The sequence below is a fragment of the Enoplosus armatus genome, chromosome 24 (genome assembly GCF_043641665.1).
Source record: "Enoplosus armatus isolate fEnoArm2 chromosome 24, fEnoArm2.hap1, whole genome shotgun sequence".
In the NCBI taxonomy this organism is placed as follows: Eukaryota; Metazoa; Chordata; class Actinopteri; order Centrarchiformes; family Enoplosidae; genus Enoplosus; species Enoplosus armatus.
In genome coordinates, this window is record NC_092203.1 from 8,797,453 (window position 1) to 8,819,790 (window position 22,338).

At 44.1% G+C, this 22,338-nt stretch overlaps 1 protein-coding gene across 1 annotated transcript in view; it reads left to right on the forward strand.

Annotated features, from left to right (window-relative positions):
* The window catches only part of LOC139306777 (receptor tyrosine-protein kinase erbB-4-like), a 208,854-nt gene that overhangs the window by 35,441 nt on the left and 151,075 nt on the right, over nucleotides 1-22,338 (forward strand). The gene's annotated exons all lie outside the window — the stretch shown is intronic.

A 22,338-nucleotide genomic window follows, 5' to 3' on the forward strand; every position in this document is an offset into this window, starting at 1 on the left:
CTACACATTCGGGGGGGTGGGGCCAGAAATCATTACCTGAAGTTCAATTATTCAACTCATTGAATTCATTATTCAGTATCGTTAAAATATAGAGGAACTACTCTTTATAAGAGTTATCAATTTGTCAGGCCGAGGATCCCAAGAAACTTAATTTGCGAAAGATTCTTTAAAAAGTACTTTAATTTGTATTAGTTTTGTTCTATCAGTCATTTTTAAAGAGGAGGTGTCACTTACGTCTAATCTTGGAACAGAGTTAATCATGTATAATTGAAAAAGCTGCTTCATTGGAGTTTTTTTTACCGCCGCTTCCTGGCAGGTCTCCTCTCGTTAGCAGAGTATGTGAAACAGCAGAGTGAAGAGTGAAGACCTCTGCCATGTTCTATCTATAGTGTGGGAGTGCATAACACTGGCCTTTTTGGACTTAGTATTCCCTGCAATTCCTGTTATTCACACTGCCTGCCAATGAGTCCACACTTCTGGGACTCGGCTTTGACCTGCAGAACAACAACCCGCGTGTCTGTGTGTGTGTGTGTGTGTGTGTGTAAGATTCTTGGGTGGTGTGCAGTTGAAGGGGGCAGTCATTGAGGAGGTAATGTTGACGGTGATGGTTATGACTGTGAGCAGAAATAGCAGGGCTGCTCTGCTCTCCGGGGCAGATGGAACGGCGAGGCGCGCATGCAGTTGCGGTCGGTGCTCCCAAGCAACGAGATCAAACTCCAGCACACACATGCCCGATCATAATAACGATGAAAAATGGCCTCATGGCACATGGCCTGTACCTCTGAGTGTGAGGGCAACTCAGTCTGGGTTTGTATGCGCATGTTTGTGTAAGTGTTCTATTTAACCGTCCTCGTTTCCCTCCCCACAACCACCTCCCTCTTCCTGGTCTCCGCCTGCGTCCGAGCTTCAACTCGCTGAGGGAAAATGGGAAACAATCAGAGGCAAATTGCCGTGCTGCTGCCGCCCGCCGCACACAAGTGGAAGGGGAAGTGCTGCGTGCTCTCACAGGGCGCTCGCTGGCGGTTAGCGAACAGCAGCTCGCTGATAGATGTGGAGCAGAAATGATACACACTGATAGCACTGTGTCTGTTTCAGTCCCCTGAAAGATGGATTGAGAGTGAGCGCTCTTGCGCGAGTCAGGGACGACGCCTTTTGCAAAGCATCTGGCAGCACGGCCCTCCAAATGTATTCATGGCACTATTCACGTTGACTGGAGTGCATTTGAAAGTACTTCTGGAAATAGCCTGCAAAGACAAGCAGTCAAAACAATGCACGACTGCTGCCAACTCACTTGTAGCAGCGGTGCATTGTGTAAAGCAGACTCGCTACACACTGTTGTTTTCTATTTGCAACGTAATGGAGTGAGAAAATAACTCTGGCAAACTGGCTCTCCAGGTTAAGAGCGGTCCGGCGTGGAATCTGTTAGCAGCCATGACGAGCATTGCCGTTGTTTTTCAGGAGTTGCCACGTCAGCGCCCACCTAATGGTGAGGTGCTGCACAAATTGACAGACAGACAGGGCAAAGGTTGAGGAAGTCAGCGTACAGGTGTGTGCGAGCCACAAGGAGCGGGGGCTTTTCTGCTGATTGGCAAATTAGTGTCCAGTTTTGTTGAGCTCTGCTGTTCCACACCAGGTAGCTTTGCCGCGAGCTCGCCAGACTTTGGCTAACGACTCTCACCGTATGCCCGTTTCTCTTATTCCTACAGATAATGGAGCAAATCTGCCTGCTTGACAGTCACGATGTAATGAGGTGATTTTTTTGCGTGTGTGTGCACATCTGTATTGGATGTGTTCACAGGTATCAGCGTGGCAGCTTGTGTTTATTTACCTGTGTGTGCGCCTGTATGAGAGAGAGGATAATAAACATGAGCACATGTGACAGACTTGTACCTTTTCATCATTTTGCCTTCTGAGGAATTCAGCCTGATTCTTGCCTCTCAATTATACATCACAACGCTGAACTCCGACTCTAAACAATAGCTGTTATGAGTGCCTCTCTCTCTCTCGCTTTCTCGTTCTGTCTCTCTCTCTCTCTCTCTCTCTCTCTCTCTCTAACTGCTGACAGGTAGCACCTGTCCTGCCCACTATGGCCAGATGGACAATGCCCCACTGCACCTGCCCCTCTTGGTGGCACTACCTGCTTTGTGCCAAGCCTCAGTTGCTGGCACCTGAACATGCACACACGCTGTTGGAGCCCTTGGATAACCCCTTTCCCAACTTGGCACGACTTGGCATATACAATACATCAAGGGTGTAGGTTAGCTGTAAGAATTGGAAGAGAAACAGTGTGATGATATGCATTTTATTTCTCGCTTTAATTTGTGTCAGCCAAGCCACACATTGTAATTGGTTATTATGCCTTAACAAAGAATTGAACAGTGCGTTTAGTTTCACAGATGTAGTCGTAGTGTCTGCAGACTTCCTTTTAAAATCTCCACCAATAAGATGGTTAGGGCACAAGTACGTTGCCTGAGAGGCGAAAGATGGGGGAAAAAAACCTCATTGGCTTACCACTGGTCTTTGTTGTTCGTGTATGTTAACAGCTGAAGGCGACCACAAGCCTCTCTCCCCTCGATTGTGACAGCTGGACAGTAAAAAGCATTTTAGTTCGTCACTCAAACTGTGGAACTGTTAAAGTGTGTTTGTGGGGGGGGGGGTCTGTGTAGTCCTAAAATGTTCCTCCACAGACAGGTGGTGAGCAAAGACAGCAGCGGTAAAACAAAAATGAGAAGTTTGCAGGAGTCGTTCCAGTATCCCGCCAAGAGCGGGGGGTCCCCGGAGTGAAGGCAAAAACACCTGTGTTTACTGTGGCTTCAAATAGAGAGGGAGGGAGACGGAGATAAAGAGCGGGAACAATATACAGAGAGGCAAACTTGGCACCCAACAGGCAGAAAGCTGGTCACACAAACTCTCTCTCTTCTCGCCGTTCAGTGGGAGTGCAGTTGATTCGGATCTCCCATCGTCCCTCCCTCCTCGGCCGAGCCTTTGATGCCCCTTTCCTTTTCCCCCTGGTACTCCTGGGGGATCTGGATGGATGCAGCAGGGTCTAGGCCTATATGTGATGTGACGTGAGCTGATGTGGTGCCTATATGTACCTATGGCCGAGCTGCACCGTCAGGCACGGTCACACATCTGAAACGAAGGGGTTTAGGGGGGTTTATCAGGGAGCTCTGCGTCACTCATCCTGAATTTTGAAATGAAAATATTCCCGATTACTTAATTAACTTTTTCCTTTTTGCACCAACTGTCCCGTCTCTAGTGACTCACAGGACAAAAGATAAAAAATAAAAAATGGCATCGACAAAAACAGAGAGACAAAATCAAGGAAATAAATCCTCAGGCCAGCCCCGGCCAGCTTCTGTGAAAATATTTTAAATAAAAATTATGTTTTCCTTCCGAGTGAGTCACCAACACCCCCACCCTCAGCGCACCCCCCCCCCACTCTGTCTCAGACAGGTCAGGAAGGTGTCGTGTTTTCCTGGAGCAGAAGAGGTGGGCAGCCTTGCACCTGCTCTCACATTTTCTCAGTAGCTGTCTCCATTTCCATTTATTTGCTTATTTTATTTTTTTGTCCTCAGTATTATGTGAACGCAGTGCTGTCCATGCAACATCCATGCATAAGGACAAAGTTATAACACAGCTGCAGCAATATATGTGTATTTGTGTATCAGTATTGTTATTAAAGGGTGGAGGTCGCCTGATACTCACGTATTCTGGTTATGTTGATTTTTTCCAATATTAAAGGAATATAAATTCACACTCTATGGTGGTAACGTTACTTTTAAGACATTCGTTTCTGTTCCCACTCTCCCTAGTAAGCCTCTTTCTCCTCACGACTCTGCTGAGGAAAAAAAAAAAGCAGCAAAGAAGCTAGGAATGAAAAGAAAGAGCCAGGGAGTATTTGTTATGTCATGTGTGCGGAGGAGGGCGACAGCCTCCTTGATCACGACCCTCCTTGTACCGGTGACAAACGAGACAAAAAAAGTGCCTCCATATTCGGGCGGATGGCTGGACCGATTGCCTTTTTGTCCTGTGACAGATACACTCCACATGTGTCACAGCTGTGGACCCGTCACCTCGCCAGAGTGGAGAAGATGAGATAGGGAGAGGGAACAGGCGAGAGGAAGGCAACAAGGGCGCTACCGCCGGCAACGCTGTCAGCCTGTTTATCACCACGCATTGAAATAGACATTGGGCGCCCGTCTTGCTGTCTCTTCCTCGCAAACCTCCATTGTTTCTGGAGGAGGTAGATGTCTAGGACCTGCCTTGCTAAGTGCTTATAGGGCTCCACTCACTGTCACTGCAAAGTGCCGCAGCTGCAGCAAGAACCAGCCTCTAACATAGTGATTTCATGTGGCTGCTGCGGGCCTCCATATCATAGAAACCACAGTGGTTACGCTGAGTTGAGTTTCTGACAGATTTTGGAAAATAACGTTTTAGATGAAAAGATTGATACCACTGTCTGTACAGTAAATAAAAGGCTACAGCCAGCCTCCAGTTAGCTTAGCTTAGCATAAACACTGGAAACAGGGGGAAGCAGCCAGCCTGGCTTTGTCCAAAGATCAAGAAACAAGACACAAGATTTTGTAGTACCATTGGACAGCTAGCTGCAGCCTTATATTTACAGTACAGACATGAGAGTGGTATCATGTCTAGCCTGATACAAAACCCCTCAGAGCTCTGCATAAGTTGCTAAAACAAAAAATATTTCAATGTGAGGAATTTTCTCGCTTAAACAAATGTCTTGGGAGCATACCTGTGGCCGGATGCCAAGTTGGAAGTAGAGAACAGTCTGAAAAGTCAGTTATTGAACCGCGTTGAGGTTATTTCGTGTTGTGTGCAGATTCCGCCTCCTGTGTTTCATCTCAAGTCCTCTTTGGCTGTAGTTCTAACCACTCACCTCACTTGTCTTTACATATCTGCTGACACAATCAAACATTTGAAAAGCTCTTGATGTCTGTGATGACTCAAAGAATGGTTCAGACCCCCTCCCTGGCCTGCTCAGACTTAACAAGCTGCCAGCTGGAGCCTTCACCTGTCAGGGCCAGCTCCCTGACTGGGGGACTTTGTCTCGGATGTTCAAAACTTGTGTAAAGTGTTAAAACGGGCCCAAAGTCTTGTGTTACATGCCCAGATGTTGGATTCAGTAAATACTGTAAGACAGCTGTCTTTACTTTTTGGTGTTCAGTTCTAAGCTTCTTTGCCTTTAAGTTGAACTAATTGTAGTTGAACAAATCTGTCTAGGCGCATGAAATCTCCCTCCAATGGTTAATAATTTAAGTGTTTATTCCAAACTCTTTTATATTGGCACAGCCTATGTAGGATCCAGTCTTCAAAGGTGTTGGATTTTTTTGCATATAGCTGAGCTGCACAACTCTTTAAACTTAACACAATTCATTTAACATGTGTGGTATTGTTCATTTAGGCAGAGTGGGCGTCTCTTTATAATGCAGATACAGATGAAGGGCTTCCTTCCAAAAAGCACAGATGATTACACTTTATAAAATATTCAAAACTTGTGACTGTGGAGGTGTCAATCTTTTCCTTTCAGTCTGCGCTGAGCAACAAACTGTAAAAAATTCTATTTTTTTAAATGAAAGCGAGCCTTAATAATGCACAGGGATCATGTAACAGTTCGTAGCCCCTCTTCTCTAATCACATGCAAGTCAGGGATTGAATCTTATCAAAGACTTCCCTCTTGTGTCGGCCTTTTTGCCTTTTATACAAAATCAAGAGTAGCAGCCTGTTAGAAAAAAAAAAAAAAAGAAGAGATGTGGAGTTGAGTAAATCTTTTTCAACTTGGAAATTAAAGGCAAAGGACGTCGAGCAGGCTACCAAAATGGCCTCCATTCCAAGCAGTAAATGCAACTCTGCCCTGAGTTTTAATTCTGCTTGAATTGAATAGACTGGACTGTGTGCTGCTCGTTCCTCTCCAAAATTCGAAATAACCTCCCACCCAGTCCAAACACGCGTGAATGTTGTGTGTAAACCAGGCATTTGCTGGAATGGAGGAGGCGCGCTTTGGGGCACCCGCTAGACTATCTCTGCTATGCGAGGAGCATTTGGGCTAGTGTCAGGGTCGTGGTATTTTTAACCATGCGTGCATACACACACACACACACACACACACCGCACAACCATGTGCCACCTGCTGGACCCTGTCAGCTGTTGAATAACTGAAGGGGGGTGGGGGGGTGGGGGGGCAAGGTATGTTTCATGTGTCGTTTATATTATTGTGCTTCTTTTATATCACCACTAAATCTCTCGGGTATTGAAAACCGTCCTGCCGTTCAGCCGGGAGTCGCTGCGTTTTACACACAAATTCCAGATATAGGTAGAAAAAACAACCCTGCAGTTTACAGAGAAGGAGCCGAGGTTGCTTGTTTATTCCACCCGAGAGGGCCAGAGGTGGTGGTAGATCGATACTTGGCAGGTATTGATGGTGCTACAGTGGTTATTTGTTCTTGAACCCTTTGGCTGTAGACATTCCTCCAATAGGGGGAGTGGGAGTCTCTCAATATTCTCTCCCCCCGTTCTGGTCACAGCTGCTCTCATAAACTAAGGTTCATATTGCAGCAGCTGGGCCCACCTCTCTACAAGACTAATTGTAACACGATTTCACCCTCTGCTCCAGAGCCAATTTATGAAGCCACACGAAGGCCAAGTAATCAATTTCCAAATTTTTAAGTGAAGTTTTTGAAATGTTGATTTGATTCATTTTCCCCCCTTCTCAGCTCTCCTTTTTAAAGCTTTGCACATTTCAAGGTGGATTTTAAGTTTAGGACACCTCATCGCACAAAATAGTCCCCCCCCCCCACATCTCGGTGATAGAAAGGATGCAATCTGAGCTGTCTTGTGCTCTTGCCCTTGTGGCTTTTATGACAATTGGACTGCCAGAGCACCAAGGACTGAGAGAAAACAAGCCTTGTAGCAACAACACACACGAGAGCACACAGAAAACACACGCAAGGTTTCAAACACTTAGGACACAAATCACTAACTACAGTGTGTGTGTGTGTGTGTTATCCTCTCTTAATGATCAGCAACTTTAGTCATTGTGAAGGGGCAAGGCAGGCGGACACTTGAAAGTTTCTTTCGTTGCTCGGCAACCGCACAGATAGTACAGTAAACAAGGGTTACGGGATTTGTGCGTTTGTGTGTGCCAGTCCGCTTTTAACTTTCCACTGAGCACTCAAGCACTGGACATGACAAGCCATTTTGAAATCCACTCCATGCTCTAAATTTGGATGAGGTGTGGAGTTGAGGGTTAGGCCACTCCATCGGCCTCCTGATCAACAGTATGTGGCCCTCGTTAAAGGGATAGTCGGGCCTGAATCTACCTTTTGTGTATCTATCAGTCTTTCCATAGTGAAACAGAAAGGTGGAGAAACAAACGGTCATATCAAAACATCCATAGATAGACCCTCTTTGTTGGCTGCATTTTGAGTGCATGTTGGCAAAAATAGGATTCGCATGTGTACAGGGGAAGTGTTTAAATTCAAAAGATAGATTTTGGGGCAGAATGTCTCTAAAAATAAGGAAACAGACATTCACTAAACATATAGGGTCATACAGCAAATCATAACATTTGAAAATAAATGCTTAATAGAATTATTCATACAGTATAATGTGTGAGACCCGTCATCCATCCTTAGGAAAGTTTAAATGTGTGTCTTTTACACGAGCTACTTCATTGTCCCATAGATGTCCATTAAAGCTACCACGAGCTCCCACGCTGTCAGGTAGAACACAAGCACATAAAAAGGACATGGATGGATGCTATGGATACTTTGTTTTTTAGGCTATCCCCCATTAAGGATACTAAACCAGTGCCACATGAAGTACCAGCTATAATCAGCTTAGGGCTGAAAATAATGTTATCACCATTCAAAAGCCTGTATCACTCAAACCTTGATAGAGAGAGCACGCACACGCTTTGATGATGTGCCAGCCACCCCTGGCGTGGCAACCGTGGACAAACCTCACTTATGAAAAGAGGCTCTTCTCTAGTCAGCACCATCCAGACTGATGTGATGTGACAAGGACAAACATAATGCGGCTGTTTGATTGTCTCTGATCGTCTATTGTTTCAGTCTATTACAGATATCAAGTCTGGCAGGGATCGGATTGTGTTCCCGGCACCTGCGTCCCATCAAAAACAAACACAGGGGCTGGTTTGATTTGCTGGATGGTTTCCAATCCAGCTGTTGTTCTGGAGGCTTGTGGGAGGGATGGTGATGAAAGGGTTGACAGTTAAAAAACATCGCTTTTGCAGCTCTGGTCTTTCATATTTCTTGCAGGGGGACAAAAGAACATGAAATAGCAGTTTCTGTCCTTAAAATAAACAGATGAATTGACTTTCTGTCGACCAGAGTTATTTGTAAAAAGGCTTCTTTGACCTCTTGAGTTTTGTGACTCCATTTCTACAACTAATGAGATTGTTTCAACTTCCTTCCAGCTGCTGGACACTAGCGACAGGTCTAATCAAAGGGGACGGTGCAGTTTTTCTATATCTTTTCCCATGTAGTGCATCTTCCATCCCTCAATAAAATGTCCTTTTTATGATATTGTTTCTTGATGGAGCGGTTTGTGTGGGATTGGCATTTTCTTTCCTGCCGCTGGCTTTATGGCGCCAACATTTTCTCCTGCTTCGGGCTGTTTACTTGGCTGTTTTTGTTTTTTTTTTTATCAAAAGACCCTCCGTTCTTGTAAGATTTCCAGCAATAGAATAATTTCATGAACTTATGAGGACATGTTGTGATGGTGGATGCAGAGCCATCTCCATGTCTGCCTTCAGCCTGTATTGTATGAAATTGGCTGGGGGCGTTTTTTTCAGAATTACAGTACTAACCTTTCATTATTTCCAAACGCAATGGGCATCTCATGAGCTACTGCAACTACATTATTACGTTACAGGTTACATTAGTAAAATACCTGTTCAGGACTGGACAGTCTTTACAGTTATATCATTTATATAGCCCTTGCGTGGAGTCAGCTGGAGACGGAGGGGGGCTTAGCGATTGGTCAGTTTCTGATGCAACATCAGTCATATTAAGTATATTTATATTCATAAAACAACCTTGACCTCAGCGTTTTAATATAGTATTCTAAACCACAGCCATTATCACCTGCTCTTACAGTATCATTCAGGAGGGACCTTCCTAATTTAAATCACAAAATTCAGGTCAACTGGTCCATGAATCTCATTGTGGAGTCCTGCTTCCCTGGCAGAGTACAGTACAGCGTAACGTAAAAGATTTATTGCTTTTTTCCTCCCTCTGCATGTATACCCCACCATGTCAGCGCAGTATAGACTCTGCCGCTGTTACCGGCATGAACATCCCGTAGATGTGACCTCTTGTTTGACATATTTTACGTATTGTTGATTGTCATTGAAAGTGGCATTCAGGCCCACTATAGGAGCTCAGTATAGGAGTAGTTGTGTTCTTACTGTATATTCATTTTCCTTGAGAGCATATCTTGGTCAATATGTTTTTCTTTTCTCCCATAGGAGTCGGGGAAACCATACTATTGCTCCATACAGTAATCTAATGATTTTCCTTCTTGCGGTCGAAGTCGCAGCGAGACTCCCCGGCTCTTTGCCCCCAGAGGGAAATGAGCCGGCATCACTCATGTCTATTGCTATTGTCTTTGCCTGCTACGCCATGTGTGAGATTGTGTCTTATTGTGAGCATACGTATGCGCATGTTTCTGCTGATCAGGTGCGGACAGGGATCGATCGACGAGGTCGTGCTTTTATAGAGCACTTACCTGAGACTAGGAGGAGATATCAGATAGTGTGTGCTTGCTCAGCAGCAAACAACTTAATCCTCTCAGCGCGTTCTGCATCTGATCAGAGACAACAAAAGCAAGAGATATGGAACGCAGGTTGGGAGGTGTTTGCTTTTTTTAGATACGTAGGTGTTCATGCTTTGTGCATCTGTCTGAGAAAAGTCATCGGGGCATGCTGCTATTTGTGTTATTTGTTTTTTCAGCTCTCGTGTGTGTGTGTGTGTTTGTGCGTGACGAGAGCCGAGGCGGGTCACGCCGGGAGGACAGGCGCCGGCTCATTTTTTATCCCTGTCCTGTGTGTCTCAGTCAGGAGAAGCTTTGTCACCAGCTATCTGCCTGCCAGCGCTGGGTATTGTTATTCCAAAGTACAGGCCAGTTAACATTTCTCTTGTCACTGCTTCATCTCTCCCACAACACACAAAAAATAGAAACTGAAGATGCTCCTTTCTCACTCTACTCCTTTGCCCTTTCCTCCTTTCTCTGTCTTTGTCCCTCGCTGACTCTTCATCCCTTTCTCGCTGTATCCTCACAAGGCTCGGATCCACAATGAGGGAAAAATGTCCCCTTTTTATCTTGGTCGACATGTTATCTGCTTAATAAAACACTGGTGCTCTTTTAATAAAACAGAGCTGATGCACTTGTTAAACATTGATGCCCCGTCTTAGTTTTCTTGGTTGTAACTCTGAGCTCCACCCTCCACGAGTGGTGATAATAATACAGAGAAATGTTTCATGTTTGGCTGCATCTGATGGCAAAAGAGAGTTTAGCATCGTGACAGGCAGGTGCTTTTAGTCGGTCATGTTTTTCTGGGCTCAGCGTGTACCGTTCAGCCCCCCGCTGCTAGCCTCCTGCCAGCAGCGGAATACAAAAATGCTCATATCAGCCCGGCTCAGCTGAGACACCTGATAAATACCTGTATTCATCAGCAAACGTGGTATTTACAAATATGATTTGCAGCAATGATGAATGCCATTGGTGGGCTGGATTTGTGCTGAGTGATTAGGCCATTACCTCGTGGCAATTAGCTTTAACACGGCGGAAGCTGTAGGCGTTTTCCAGATGCGAGTGTCCCCTCTGAACTTTTTGAGTTGATGACGGGGCTTTCTATGCCCATATTCCTGAGATTTATTTACCCTGCGAGAGGCTGGCAGGCTCAATCGCCATGCAGTAAAGTCTTTTATGCCGTACGCTGTTCGATTGGGAGCAGCTCGTAACTCAGGCAGTCTATCAAATCAGCGGGTAGCGTGTTGAGCGCTGATTTAGGATGGTAATTAGAGATGTTAATTGTTTTCATTACTCAGGGCAGGGGGAGGGAAGCTCCAAGGAGAAGGGGGAATGGGCACTTCTGGGGCCGATCGGGGGGCTGCAGAATGACCTCCCCATCACATACAGATGGTATCTCCACTCTTATGTGACGCCCATGTGACCTCCATTGACAGAGAAGCTGCTGAGTCTTTGACCTGTGAATGACCTTTGTGTATCTGGCATAGCACCAAGAAGGTTGCACTTTGATGTGATGGCTTCTGTTAAATTATTGGCTCTGAGCTGGAATATGATTTGCAGCGGAAGGAGGAAGTAGTAATGAATAGTCAAGCATTATGGTATATGGACACTGACACTTTCCTCTACCCTTTTTAAACATTATTTATGAGGGCACATCAAAACAAAATTAAATTTACAATCTGAAACCATGAAGTTCTTAACTGCTGTGAAAGGTAGAATATTCTGCCTGGGATCGTTCAGCCACAACTATTCTGTGAATATGTTGATAAATGATGAATAAATGGAAACAGCTGCAGTGAATTGGGATCGATTTGTACTCGGTAGGGGTCGCGGCGCTTCAATAGAATGGGAACATGCACTTTTAGTGGCGTCTGTGGTCTAATCAGATGTTAAAACCTGAAGAGGTTCATTTCAAATTGAGGTATCATTTGAAAAACACACCACAAAATGGATTCAAATGATTTCACCTTGTGAAATGACACTGAATAACACATGGAGGTCCTTGGATGACCGAATTCCATCAACTGAACAATGTTTTTTAGACATATGGAATGAGTCTCAGGGTCGTTTGTTTGTTTTTCTTTCAAAATGGATATGTGATGTTAATGAAATATACAGTTTTAGCCCCATGATTGACCCCGGCGATACCCGTCTCTCGCCCAATGCATGCAGGGATAGGTTCAAGCTCTGCAACCCTTCAAAGGATTCGTGGATACTTCCAAGTACAGAGAGTGAAATAATAGTAATATTATACAAAATAAAAGCTAGACTAACCACATGTTTTGTTTCTTTTTCAGACTGATATTGTCTTACTTTGGGTCAGCAGAAGAAAAAGTAAAAAATCCCTCCCCCAAAACTAAAAAGGCTCAAATATTCTATGTAATCTGGCATGCTGACTGTGGCTGTCACTTATTTTCATCAAAGCCATGTCTTTGATATTCTCCGTGTTCCATGTACAAAGCGTTGTCCATCACCGCAGGAGTTACAGCGTCTGAGCTGTCATTCTGGTTCACACACATCAGTAACACCGTTTTTGTGAGTCCCGCCCTGAGGTCTTGGGGTTTACTGTTGAGCGGACAGTTTAGTGTCCACCCTCCTCTTGTGCCAGTGTTGAAATTTCACACTTGACTGCCCATTCTTATCCTTTCAGAATAATGAGCACGCTGCTCATAGTACTTATCTGTAAGTGACATTTTTATTGGGCGAATTAGTCTCAGATGTTACTATCTTTGGACGGTGGAGTGAGACCTCCGTGACCCTGCACGGAGAAGATCCTCCTGAGCTACTGAGCGTGATTAAGATGTTTTCCCCCTTTCTGCCTTCCGCTTTCTGCTCATCGTAGATATTTCTTCATGTGAGCAATTGCTGCTCTGCAGCCTTCAAAAGGAAATCATCTGCAATCTGTCCATTTTAAATGTGCTTCTTGAAACTGGATGTTCTCTGGCTTTGGAAAGATGTTGATTTGTGTTTGTGATTTCTTTTTTTCCCCTTGCCCTATGCAGCTATGTGAAGTAGTCTCTGATGCTTGGACTAGACCTTATGGAAGGCGTATAGGACCGCTTTAATCGGTGTGTATTCTCTCTCTGTCGGGGCACTCGCACTCCTTATTCGTGCAGATAAAACAAATCTTCTTGCAGAACATCATATAGCGATTTAGTTGATCTATTGAAGTCTTTCAGCCGTGCAGTAATGATGGGAAATTGTAGTGAGGAGAAGAGTAGCCATTTGATGACCCCTGCATAATGGTGTAATGCCTGTAATTATGACAGCTGAGGATGGACATGGAGTTAACAGAGCCACCACATCAAAACACACAAACACTGGCGCCTGCTGCGCCATCTCATCTAAGTCAAGGCAGTCGCCAGAAATAGCCCTGATTGGGCCCTGAATAATTCAATGTCACCCCCCTCCTCCTCCTCCTCTCCCTCCTCCAAAAGGACTGGGGGAGCAATTGATGAGAGCGGATGAATATTTAATGGCTCGGAGTCTCTTGGACAAGCCGGGGCCTGGGATGACAAGCTCCGAGAAATCAAACAGAGAAGAGGAGAATGAGAAAAGGAGGTTGCGCAGTGAGGGGTAGCACAAACACTGAGGGGAGATATGAGTTCAGATGCGTATAGATCTTTGCTATACATCTCCAAGCAGCCAGAGCTACCGCTTCCTCTCAAGCATTTAACTGGCCATATTGCAGCGCCTGCTTAAAAGTTAAACAGAAGTGTTTGATTGCCCTTGTGAAAAACTTTGATACTTCACGATACCCTCTTTTGCCTCGGTGTCACATTAATTATTAACTGATGGATGTTTTATAAATGCATTAAATGTTTTCTGCTGCGAGTCAAGTCTTTTCAGGGAGTTTGGCGCCAGCGGGAGAGAAGACCGTTTGTATTTCTTCAACTTTGCCGCCTCTATTTCCTTTCAAACGTGTATGGTTAATTTCCCGGGAGATGCAAAACTATATGTCATAGAGAGTTGCAATTTTACAGTGATAGAAGACGGAGCATCAGAGGTCCCAGGGCGAACTGACCCCAATTGGTCCGAGTGTGGTGCTATTATTGAGACATTTTTGAACTATACTTTAAAGTAGGAGGTCATGTCAGCAGAAATCTCAGGGTACAAAAAACAGACGCACCTATTTGGATCTATATATATATATTGGGCTTTTTTATTTAAGTTTATTACACAGGTGAAAAGAGTAGACTGAGCCAGTTTTTCGACGGTTCAGTCAGACAATGTGGACTATTAAGTGATAAGAGGTGAGAATCAATCGCAGAGTTATTGAAAAAAATCAGTCCATATCTCCAAAATGTGTGAAAGCATTTTCAAACCAACTTGTATACATTGTAAAAATGTTGTAAATCGACCTCATTTCTGAACAATGGCCCCAGACTCAAAGCAGTTTGATAACTTGTATTGTTATCCTAAATGACTGATTCAAAAACATTGTGCCGTAGCAACAGTCACATCATGAATCACTGCATTTTACTCTCTCCAGCTTTAGTTTGTTAATGACTTGATGCTGCTTCTCTTAGGTCTAATTTTCCATCAGCTGTAACTGTAGGTGTTTTGCACAGTCAATATGATGATTGATTTTCTTTTTTGGATCCAGGCTGGTGTTTTAAATGTTCTTATTAAGGTTTAATGCCAAATCTATCAAAATGTTAGCAGAGTGTCAGGGCTCTGAGTGTTTGTCTTTATTCAGCAGACATTTTACGGTTGAATGGGATGCATCAGAGACTGTGTCACTGTCACAGCGTCATTAGATAGATGTCTTCACCATCGCAAAACCTTCTCTGTATGTGACAACCTGATATTACCCAGCTGGAGAGTCTTGATTGAAATAAAATCATAGAAATTCTTACTGGATTGTTTTGATTGGGTCCTTTGAATTTACCTCAACATAGGCACTTTATTTCAAATGGTCCCCATTGATTTAACATATCAAAGAAAACAGACGCATAATGTCTTCTGTCTGTCTAGATTAGAGTAGTAGCTGTGGCATTATGGGAAGTGTAGGATCCAGTATTTTCGGAGCTTGACCCATACTAGGGACTACAAGTCAGGTTTTATCAGCCACTGCTCCATTAATCTATCTCCCAATTTTGGATTAGAGAGTACCCTGTATATTTCAGTTGCTCTTTATCTTTTCATTTACAATATATTGGCTGAAATGAGCTTATTGTAAATATATCATATCAGCTGATAAGCAACAAAAAGTGACAAAACATTGCAGCACAAAAATGCCAAAATTGGTTTGAGGTCATTTAGAAACCATTGCATAGTTTGTCCACCAGAGAGCACTGACAAATGCAGTGTGTATCCTGGTCCCAATTTAAAATAATAATAATAATCTAAAGGATCTGGTATCAAGACTGTTATTTTATGTGTTAAAATGACCTCTATCAGCCTCTAAAATCCAGAATGAGTCGGGCTGTACTGTCGACACATCCACACTTCGATTTCCACACTTGATGTTTCTTTTTTTAGGTTTATGTGGTCATTGTCCAAAAGAAGATTCTGTGTCTGCTGCATATTTGAAGTTTGGCAGATGGACATTTCATGTAACAGGAGAGACGTCGTTTGTTCGTAAATGTTTTTCACATTTACAGAGTTGACTTGTAACCCCGTGTCTGATTGGCCAAGGACATAACTCATCAACCACATATGATATGTAGCATTTAACAGCGGTGAACGTGATTGATTGGTGATCAATCATCCACAGAATCTATTGTTTTGATTTGAGAGAAACTTAAATTAGTTTCGTTACCTTCCGCCCAGACAGAAAAGGCGAGAGGTGAGATTAAATATTCTGTCCTCAGAGTGTTGATATTCATGTATATTCACTGCGGAGAACACTTTTTGAAAATGAACAATCACAGACGGAAAGGTCACCGTTGTGCTGAAGTAGTGCATTATGGGAGTGGAATAATTGCTTTTCTCACATTAGTTCCTATTGTAATGAAATCTTGGCAGTGCCCGACACTGAATGACAGATTACGCCACGGTTCAATCACACAAGTGTGGGTGCGGGGGTTGGTGGACGGGGTTGGTGATGGTGGTGGAGGAGGATGGGTGGGTAGGGGGGGGTGGGTCAATTGGCTTTTGTTAAAAAATGTGCCTCTCCCAAGTCTCTGCATAAATCACTTGTATCATTTTCAGTCCTTTTAACTACCGGCGGCACTTTCATCAAGGGTTTGTGTCATTGCACTCTAATTGTTTTGAAGTGAGAGCTATTGTCTGAAGAGAGAGACTGAATAGAGCGTAATGATTTGTAATGTGGCATGTTTAAAGACACGTGGCATAGCTGTGCAGCGGTAATTTAGCGGCCCTTTCTCCTTTCTCTGTCCGTCATGCCTCGTCTCTGAATGTAGATGTCTTCGTGTGCGCGTTGGATGTGCGTAAGCATGCGCTCCTGTGTGCACTTGCATGAGTGCAGCTAAGCACTATTTCTTGGCGCCGCTCTGATCTTTGAAACCCAACTGTGTTAATCATGGTTTATGTGTGGGAGACATCAAACCTCCCTCTGCTTCCCCTGCCTCACCCGCTGGGTTATACACACACACCGAACACACACAAACACACACAAACACACAAATCTCTCAAGGGCACCTTCACCATAGCCCCTTCATTTACAAGGCTGACCATGGGCGATCAGTTATCTACTGCGGTTTCTCTCTATTGGAGAGATGAATCACTTTATTTAACATAGACATTTTTACAGGAAGAAGACAGCGCAATATGTTTTCACCACTACATGACAGCAGTGCTATATCCTCTTATTGACTGGCCCCTTGCATATTTAGAACATCACAGCAGGGAGACCTAATAGTTTATTTGTGCCCGGAGGCTTTCAGGGCAAAAAAAAGACACCACCATCCTTACACCTCGTGTGAGGAAGGCCACCCCGCTGGTGGATTTTACTTCAAAACAGCTCCACTCTTTTAACCGTGAGGGCGAAACCTCTGTGCTGCCACGGCTTCAATCCAGGATAAAATGAGCAGTCAAGAGAGAGAGGTCTGTCTGTTGGTCTCAAGACAGAAAGAAGGAGACAGTGCAGCACAATGAAAAGGTGAGGAGGGAGGTGAGATGAATAGGTAATTACTTTTCTCCACCAGCGGCATCCCTGCTGGAAATGATATCACTCCGGTGTGCGTTTCGTTTTGGGGAAATAACTGCTTGTGCCTCAGGGAGATTTTATTGCCGAAGTAAAGGTGATATGACATGTCTTGTTGAGTGTTGAGAGGTTTTCTTAAAACTGACATCTACCCTTTATGGTGTTAGGTGGAAGGTGTAGGTGTTAAGTGCAGGCCGGGAGGTGTGCAGGTGATGTTCTTCCACGCCAAACCATTTCTTTATGGACGCAAAGTCAAGATTCTTTCTTTTGCAAGCATGACCGCGATTGCTGGACGACAACGAGCAAACAAAGGTTGCATTTGATAGACGTGTTGGGCATTGTCTTGTTGAAACGGGAAAGGCTCTCTACAAAGCGTCGCTGCTACACTACTGGTCTGACTGGGATGAAACATGGAGGCTGATGCGCACTGGAAACACTTGACCTAAAGTGGGACATATCGAGTCACATGTCACATGCACTTGTAGAGCGTTTGTGCGGTAAGCTAAGACGTCTGTGGAGGTGGCCTCATCCATGTGGAACCTCATCCGAGCCCACTTTGACTGTTTACACAAATCCGACCTTTATGCTAATTACTTTTATGATGATAAAGAGACCCAGATGATGGGAGAACAGCTCTGCCCACCCCTGCAAACAAACACACACACACACACACACACACACACACACACACAGGCTCACGCTTTCTTTATGCTGATCACAGCTTTCACAATTAGACAAACTGTGATAACGCCGTTTATGCAGCGGGGAGATCCATAGCAATTATGCTTGGAGGGCATTTCTCTTCCGGCGCAGGGTGGCGGATGTCGCTTCCCCCTTCACATCTACTGACTATACACTAACACACAAACACACACACTGTTTAGAAATTCACGGCTCCTCCTGGGAGGTTTGTAGGGCAAGGGTGTGTCCTCGATTCCCTGTTGGGATGCAAGAGAGTTAGAGTTAGAGAGAATGAGACAAGAAAGAAAACAGCTAAATAAAGCTGCGCTAACTACTTCCAAAATGTGCATTTAGACTGTATGAGCAATCTGTGCTTTTAACAAATATCCAGGTTTCGGGGGAGTTGTGGAAGGGTTACATCATGTCCGTGCATACATTAAGCTGATGTTGAAAGCCTTCGTTAGGTATCAAAAGACACATAGATGTTTTGAAGAAATAGCAGCATTTAAGCTGAACATCTGCTGTCAGATTGCTACAAGAACCAAAGCTTACTTTCCAATTGTGAGCTGCAGGCAAGTGGGTTGCTGATGAAAGAATGATAGCTGGCGTATTATTTTCTTCCGTTCCGCAGTCTGGGGTGCACATTACCTCCTTATTCACACCAGAGCTGCTTCACAATTTGAGGAAAACAAACACTGTGGGTTCTGAAGACAACATCATTTTTATTTTATGACTGTGCGTCGCCAGCTATTCCCCGACTGAGGTAAACTTTCCGCGGCGTGACATAAGGTGAAGCGCACTCCTTGCCCCCTCCCACATGCACATGCGAGTCAGTTTTCTGTGAAAAAAAATCGATGTTTTATTCAGAAAAGGGCACATTTGTTTGTGAATGTTGTCAGGAATCATATAACTAATCCCTGCCTGTTTGGATTAATAATGTAGTTTCTGGAAACATAAATACATAAATAACTCTCTTACACACACACAGTTGTTAGTGTTAATCCATCAGGACACTAGTTAGTGCTTCCAGTGCTTACGCCCACTAATCCCTCGTCCCTAAGGGTCCAGGTTGATGAAGATCGACGCATCACCCCCCCCCTCCAATCCCTTAACACACACACACATATAGTCTCACTCACACCCCTCACTCTCCTCTTCATCCACTGCCTTGGTGCGCAGTCACGCCTGGTGCAGCGTGAGCTTTGTGTGTGTGTTGGAGGACAGAGAGGAAGAAGATAAGATGGACTCTTTTGATCACAGGATGCATTCTGCCCGCTGTTCTCCTCCACCACACATCAACAGCTGAGGCAGTTGTTGTCTGAAGGACGCCAGATTAGAAGTTTGCAATGAAATAATGGGCTGAAAAGTAGCAGTGTTGCCTTCAGGGTCAAGTACGGGTAAATTATTTATTTTCAGATGATCAGGGTTCAGTTCTCTGCTGTCAGCCCCGTTTTGATATTCTTTAAGAGTTTTTACTTTTCAATCATGATCTGGCACCATTTTCTGATTTTCTAAATAAGGCATAATTTATAACAAGTTGCCACTAATGGAGTTGTTAATGGTTTATGAATTAATGATTAAAGTTTTTTTTTAGACTTGTAATTAGCCATTTGTGTCTGCACACTGTCTGCAGTTGGAAATGCTGATGCGTTGCTCGTGAATAAGATATGTCAAGTTATACTGGAGGAAATACGCAAGACGAATAGATTGTTTACAACCTCGCAACTTAAAGGTTGTCCTTTTTAAAAATGGTTCATTAACCATTAATCAATCTATTAGTTACCACTTAAGGAAGTATGCCTTCCAACAGTGGACTTCTGGGCAGAGGCTTAGGGGCCTTAAAGTTAACTTTTCTCTTTGAGAAGTTTTTTATTTGCTCCTGAACCTTTTCATACTGACTATCTGCAAACATCGTGTCTGAGCTGATATTTATTTTTAATATATTTTTGTTCACAGCTGCACGGTGCAAACATGAAAGAAATTTAAATGTTTAACAGCAGAATAACAGAAAATTCGGCTTCACTGGCGTCCTCGGTAGGGTTCCTATAACATCTTGTACAGTATGGTATCGTGTTTTGTATGACATCTGTAGAAAAGACTGCCAGTGTGGATCTGCTCTATAGCGGGAAGCTTTGGAAAGATATTTATACAGCTCATCCCAAAAAAGTTTAGGATTTGTGTCACATGATGTAACTGTGTTCCCCAAACTGAAATAATCCAGAATGATCCTTTTACCACTTCGTACAACTTATCCAGTGATAACTCCAGACACCAAGACATGTTCGGTCCAGTTTGTGTTGCTGCCATAACTTTTTCCTCTTCACCATATTTGTGTCCGTCATCCGTAATCCACATCTCAGGATTCACGGTTTTGCCGCCACGTGTCTGCTCCGTCCCCTCTCCTGCGGCGTTTGGCAGCTGCTCGGTCGCCCGCTCCCCGCTGCCCCCCCCCCCCCCCCCATAATTCTCGTGCCGGCTGTCTCAGATTGATGCTGAGTGCACCACTCCCCAGATGTGGTTATTCGCGCCTCCGCAGTTATTTTGTTTGGGAAACTGAGTTAATTAGAGGCAGCAACAGCAGCAGCGTGTGTGTGATTGCATGTGTTTGTATGGATGGCGGCTCCATCTGTACGCTGCCTAATAAATGCTGAGAGTGTAGACGGAGTGTATCTCTGTCTGCGTCTGCATCTGCGTCTGTTTAAATGACACCAGAGATGGACCCTCTATATTTTTATAAGATCAATAGCGACCTCTTTCATCTCTCCTCACTTATCTGGCTATTAAAAACACACATCTCCCTCTCTCTTGTTTTCCCTTTCACTCTCGCACACTCTCTCTTTCATGGCCGTCCAGCACATTGATGTTACAGATATGAAAATCTATCCAGCAGCAATCCGCCTGATCTCCTGGCTGATATATCAGAAGCAACGCCTCTTCTTGTCTGATTCCAGCTGCAATAAAACACAATATTCCCTTTAACGTGCCCACAGATACTGCAGTTCTTCTCCCTTCATATGATACTTGACAGATAAAACCAATCTTTATTCTCATAAAATGAAAGCTAAAAGAGAATGAGTTTCCCCCATCTATTCCTCCTCAGCGGCTGCAGAGTACACAGTGCCATCTAATGAGGGTTCTGTATATTTTCTGAAATGAATGTGCCTGATTAACCGTACTCACTTAAATCTAGAGTCGCCCCGTCCAATTTGCTGAAAAGAAATGCACCTAACCAACCATTCAGTGCACATAACCGGCTAACCTGAGAGTTGAACATGCTTTGAAATCATTACACCTGACTGGAAAATGAAAAGCACCAGCTGACCAGCATTTTCTCTACTTTTAAAAGTAGCATCAGTTAAAAGGGATATGTCTAATACCCAGTATCTTTGTAAGTCCTTTGAGCTTGCCAGAATCCTTTGTCCAGTGCCTTTTAGATGCAGGAACAATACTCAATAGCTTTAGCTAATGAAGCATCAATCTCTCCAGAAAACTGTGCTCCAGGAAATCCTGTTTTTGTGGGACTGGCTAATTGGGCAGGGACCTTCTGGTCAAAAGCCTTGCAGTGGGTTTCATTCCAGGGGCGGGCAAGCGGCTCCATGACAGAATCCACAATCTCTTCCCTTCCTAATCACCAGCTAAAGGAGAATGGAAATTTGCCCTCTGGCGGGAAATAAGACCAAAGTACCTGCCATGCCTTCGTTAGCTGTCTTTCTGTGCCCGGGCTGATGAAATCGAGGTCTGAATTTACTAATGAGAAATCAATGAGTGCACGGCAAGAACCCCGAGGCTCCCCTGCTCCTGCGGTGTCATGCTTTTATTCCCCACACACACACCCTCTCTGTTCCTGTCTCGCTCACTTTATCCTGCTTTCCTTCTCACTTTCGCCTTCACTGCGTGGCTGCTTTTTGACGTATTTCTCAGAATTTGCTTTATTGCGATAAACATCATATGTCTTCCTTTGAAATAAAGATCAGAGTGGCTTATTTACTTTACTGGCCTATTTTCCCTGCAGAAATCCAGAGCTTTGAGGGACAGTGTGTGTGTGTGTGTGCTGGAAGTGGTTTTCCAGTCATGCGTAAATGCTGCGAGTGTCTGAGCATAGCTGTGATGGTGATCCCGCTATCTGCAGCCTGCACTGTATCTGTAAACTAACAGATATATTTTTTGAAAGGAAATTGCTTTTACCGAAACAAATCACCCGACTGACAGGAGGGGACTGTCAAAAGAAAACTCCTTTTGAAATGCTGTTATTTAACGCAGGAGGCCTGAATGTGTTATGCTCTGTCACAAACTACAACCAATTTCAAGTTTTGTTTCCTCTTCTGTTATCGGAATATGCTACAAAACACTCCAGAAAGTAGTCTTTTGATGGATTTGAGAAGCGTTCTGCAACAATTGTGGAGAACAGGCGCAAAACATCCGCAGGTTGGCTAACAAATTTGATACCTGCACTGTATTTACACCTCATGCCACAACACAGTCTGTGAGCTTCAGCCTTGAGGGATATTAATTATGAATACTGTGACACTGACATGATGATCACTTCTTTTTCTCTCTCCTCTCTCCTCTAGGTAAGCCATGCCCCCCCCCCCCCCTTTGACTCTCTCCCAGTGTGGTTGCAGAAGGGCCCCTGCAATAGTCATGAGTAATGTATGGCTTATTTATCGTGATTCACCCTAATTATGTGTGAGCATCATATGGTAAATCGGGTTTATGCCATAATTCATGAAACACTATGGGTTATTCATTGT